This window comes from Schistocerca piceifrons, unplaced genomic scaffold (genome assembly GCF_021461385.2).
Source record: "Schistocerca piceifrons isolate TAMUIC-IGC-003096 unplaced genomic scaffold, iqSchPice1.1 HiC_scaffold_968, whole genome shotgun sequence".
NCBI classification, from domain to species: domain Eukaryota; kingdom Metazoa; phylum Arthropoda; class Insecta; order Orthoptera; family Acrididae; genus Schistocerca; species Schistocerca piceifrons.
Window position 1 is genome coordinate 57,501 of NW_025729243.1, and position 5,000 is coordinate 62,500.

General features: G+C 51.6%; 1 non-coding gene across 1 annotated transcript in view; it reads left to right on the plus strand.

Moving 5' to 3' along the window:
• The first annotated feature begins 4,563 nt into the window (after positions 1 to 4,563).
• Positions 4,564 to 5,000, plus strand: part of LOC124774678 — a 1,909-nt gene continuing 1,472 nt past the window's right edge. The window contains exon 1 of the ribosomal RNA XR_007015427.1: positions 4,564 to 5,000. This exon is cut by the window's right edge and continues 1,472 nt beyond it. This is a non-coding gene — a ribosomal RNA (small subunit ribosomal RNA).

A 5,000-nucleotide genomic window follows, 5' to 3' on the forward strand; every position in this document is an offset into this window, starting at 1 on the left:
TCGCAGTCGCAAAAACGTGGGGCAAATATATTACGCGGAAGAGTTATAACAGACCGAGCCCCACTGCATGAGGGGAGTCTTTGTCACTAATGTACACAGATGGAACATTTTGGACTGGAACCAGATTACCCGTACACACGGCGCTGATTAGTAATCAATGCAGAGCCATCAAACTACAGAATATATATACAACTGTCCGTATACATGCTGAAAGAGTCTGCCCACAATGGGAACCACACGTCAGCCAGCCACTCTGATCACGCACCACTCTCTGCTTCTAACGGGCGCACATACAATATGTAAGCACCAGCATGGAACAACATCCAGTGCATCCTCTCCGCCACATTACACAATCCACACTATCACAACCAGACCAGGAGGTCCATGCGGAAAATACAATATCCCACCCTTTCGACATCCACCATTGCGCAGATCAGGCACCAACACCCACACATGTCCTATACAACGGTGCACCCAACATCACAATAGTACCTCCTGTCACAGCGCACAAACAATGACATGAGTCAAAGACACAGGTCTGACACAAGCATAGAATTGGAGCGCCGCCTCTAATAAGCCAAAGGTGCATCCTGACGTGACAAATCTGATCATGTCACAAGCATTCACTTACTATAATCACTATCAACGAACCTGCCGCCCCCGCCCCCCCCTACACCTTTCCTTACAACAACGTGTAACCTAACCTAACCTAACCTATGTTGTACCTTAACCTAACCTATGTTGTACCTTAACCTAACCTATGTTGTACCTTAACCTAACCTATGTTGTGCCTTAACCTAACCTATGTTGTGCCTTAACCTAACCTATGTTGTGCCTTAACCTAACCTATGTTGTGCCTTAACCTAACCTATGTTGTGCCTTAACCTAACCTATGTTGTGCCTTAACCTAACCTATGTTGTGCCTTAACCTAACCTATGTTGTGCCTTAACCTAACCCATGTTGTGCCTTAACCTAACCCATGTTGTGCCTTAACCTAACCCATGTTGTGCCTTAACCTAACCCATGTTGTGCCTTAACCTAACCCATGTTGTGCCTTAACCTAACCCATGTTGTGCCTTAACCTAACCCATGTTGTGCCTTAACCTAACCCATGTTGTGCCTTAACCTAACCCATGTTGTGCCTTAACCTAACCCATGTTGTGCCTTAACCTAACCCATGTTGTGCCTTAACCTAACCCATGTTGTGCCTTAACCTAACCCATGTTGTGCCTTAACCTAACCCATGTTGTGCCTTAACCTAACCCATGTTGTGCCTTAACCTAACCCATGTTGTGCCTTAACCTAACCTATGTTGTGCCTTAACCTAACCTATGTTGTGCCTTAACCTAACCTATGTTGTGCCTTAACCTAACCTATGTTGTGCCTTAACCTAACCCATGTTGTGCCTTAACCTAACCCATGTTGTGCCTTAACCTAACCCATGTTGTGCCTTAACCTAACCCATGTTGTGCCTTAACCTAACCCATGTTGTGCCTTAACCTAACCCATGTTGTGCCTTAACCTAACCCATGTTGTGCCTTAACCTAACCCATGTTGTGCCTTAACCTAACCCATGTTGTGCCTTAACCTAACCCATGTTGTGCCTTAACCTAACCCATGTTGTGCCTTAACCTAACCCATGTTGTGCCTTAACCTAACCCATGTTGTGCCTTAACCTAACCCATGTTGTGCCTTAACCTAACCCATGTTGTGCCTTAACCTAACCCATGTTGTGCCTTAACCTAACCCATGTTGTGCCTTAACCTAATCCATGTTGTGCCTTAACCTAACCCATGTTGTGCCTTAACCTAACCCATGTTGTGCCTTAACCTAACCCATGTTGTGCCTTAACCTAACCCATGTTGTGCCTTAACCTAACCCATGTTGTGCCTTAACCTAACCCATGTTGTGCCTTAACCTAACCCATGTTGTGCCTTAACCTAACCTATGTTGTGCCTTAACCTAACCCATGTTGTGCCTTAACCTAACCCATGTTGTGCCTTAACCTAACCCATGTTGTGCCTTAACCTAACCCATGTTGTGCCTTAACCTAACCCATGTTGTGCCTTAACCTAACCCATGTTGTGCCTTAACCTAACCCATGTTGTGCCTTAACCTAACCCATGTTGTGCCTTAACCTAACCCATGTTGTGCCTTAACCTAACCCATGTTGTGCCTTAACCTAACCCATGTTGTGCCTTAACCTAACCCATGTTGTGCCTTAACCTAACCCATGTTGTGCCTTAACCTAACCCATGTTGTGCCTTAACCTAACCCATGTTGTGCCTTAACCTAACCCATGTTGTGCCTTAACCTAACCCATGTTGTGCCTTAACCTAACCCATGTTGTGCCTTAACCTAACCCATGTTGTGCCTTAACCTAACCCATGTTGTGCCTTAACCTAACCCATGTTGTGCCTTAACCTAACCCATGTTGTGCCTTAACCTAACCCATGTTGTGCCTTAACCTAACCCATGTTGTGCCTTAACCTAACCCATGTTGTGCCTTAACCTAACCCATGTCGTGCCTTAACCTAACCCATGTCGTGCCTTAACCTAACCCATGTCGTGCCTTAACCTAACCCATGTCGTGCCTTAACCTAACCCATGTCGTGCCTTAACCTAACCCATGTCGTGCCTTAACCTAACCCATGTCGTGCCTTAACCTAACCCATGTCGTGCCTTAACCTAACCCACGTCGTGCCTTAACCTAACCCACGTTGTCGCCTAACGTAACCCACGTTGTCGCCTAACGTAACCCACGTTGTCGCCTAAACCTGCTCTGTAATTGTTATACGACTCGTTCAATTAGTGTAGTGTTGCCCACCCGCAACCCTCGCAATATAGTTCGCTACTCGCACTCCCCGCTCCCCTGTGTATCGCTTCATGTTAAACACCTTGCAAGTCTTGCTCACTTTCCACATGCTCCTGCTGTACACTGTAATGTGGATGGCAGCAGGACGTACATGCCGCCCCTCCCCACGTCCCCACCTTGCCCCCTGCCTTCGCAAGCTGGTTGGTGAGAACTTTGCATGTTCAATGCCCTCCGCATGCGACGTACTCAGGCTACGTTGTGGTGCGGCCTGTGTCAACTGTCCGCTAATGTCGTACGCGTAAACCACAATCTGTACTGCACATTCGTCCTTATGTACTGAATGATACATCGTGGCACATGTGTGACCGTACAACGACTGCGCCCAAAAACGGCGGACCATACAGTGCAAATATTGTGCACGCAGCTACGTGTCGTCTCCCTATGAGAGCTGGATTGCAGTGTGGTACGCCATAGAGACGTGTGGGAGGAACGGACGCCGTGGATGGCGATCAGCATGAGCTGTCTGTTGATGTATTCGGACCTAGTCGTCTCTCCTCACACACCGTGATGGCATGGTGCACCGCGTTCCATATCTGCGACATGCTACAGAGGCCGGTTGACAGTCGTTCGAGCAATGGACATCGCATACGTACGGGGGCCACCTTCCACGTATTGTCTAGGCGTGCACATTTTGTTGCGTGTATGTGGGCAGACGTAGTGTGGCGTGACACCTGACACAGGCATGCAATAATCGTGGAAGTTGCAAATGGCGATGGACGCCTGCGTTTTCTGGTGAAGTTACGCAAATGAACAAATGGTAACCTGTTGTGGTGCGGTTGTTCTCGCTAGGGGTGAATCGGTGATGGCGACGATAGGTTGAGGTACTAACCGGTTGTTCCAGCGATACCCACCATGCCGACGAAACTGAACGGCATCTGGGTGTGAAGCGATACGCGGCGGTGGCTGGGTGGGACCGTCCCCGGCCGGTGAGGGGGCGCCTCCCGGCGTGCTGGCCGCGCGGTGCGTGGGCGCACGCGCTACAGCCAGCTGGTGGGGGCGGCCAGTGGCAGGCGCGCCGGCCGACGGACGCGGCAGGCGTCGCAGCTGCGCGCCGGCGCACCCTGCGCGCGGCGCCGTGCGGCCAAAGTAGGTCCTCGCGGGCCCGGTGCGAAGCGCGGTGGACATCTTCAGTGTGCTGGTCCGATTGAGGACTGTGTGCGTTGAGGATGCGCTGCCGCCCGGCGCTCGGCGCCGCGACGCCGTCTGCTGCTCGGTCGCCCCAGCGGTTCTCGCTGGTGGTTTGTATCGCAGCTGTGCGGATGTGTTGGCGCGTGCGCTGTGCTGGGAGAGTTCGCTTCGGCACCCAAGTGGGGCTTTTGTCCTTCTGTGGCGCTGGCGTTGGAGCTGCCGGTCACCGTAGGTGGCGCGTGTTGTCTCCCGCCGGCAATGCCACGACAGCACGCTCCCGGGCCTCTGTCGGCAGCGGCAAGCTCAGTTGGGAGCACGGGTGGTCGCACCGAAAGCGTCTACTCGCCTAACTCCGGGCGATTGCGCCTCTCTCGAACCCGACCAAGTACTTGGGACGGCGCTGCGCGCCGCCGGGACCTGAGAGGGTTTCGAGGTGTATTGTGCAGGGGAGCTCAGCCTCCTCCTGTTTGCAGAATGATTGAGCGGACGCTTGCGTGTTCGCGCGGGCCCCCGGGACACACTCCCGGGCGGCCGGCTGCTCAGCTCTAGTTGACGCAGCTCCCTGGTTGATCCTGCCAGTAGTCATATGCTTGTCTCAAAGATTAAGCCATGCATGTCTCAGTACAAGCCGCATTAAGGTGAAACCGCGAATGGCTCATTAAATCAGTTATGGTTCCTTAGATCGTACCCACGTTACTTGGATAACTGTGGTAATTCTAGAGCTAATACATGCAAACAGAGTCCCGACCAGAGATGGAAGGGACGCTTTTATTAGATCAAAACCAATCGGTCGGCTCGTCCGGTCCGTTTGCCTTGGTGACTCTGAATAACTTTGGGCTGATCGCACGGTCCTCGTACCGGCGACGCATCTTTCAAATGTCTGCCTTATCAACTGTCGATGGTAGGTTCTGCGCCTACCATGGTTGTAACGGGTAACGGGGAATCAGGGTTCGATTCCGGAGAGGGAGCCTGAGAAACGGCTACCACATCCAAGGA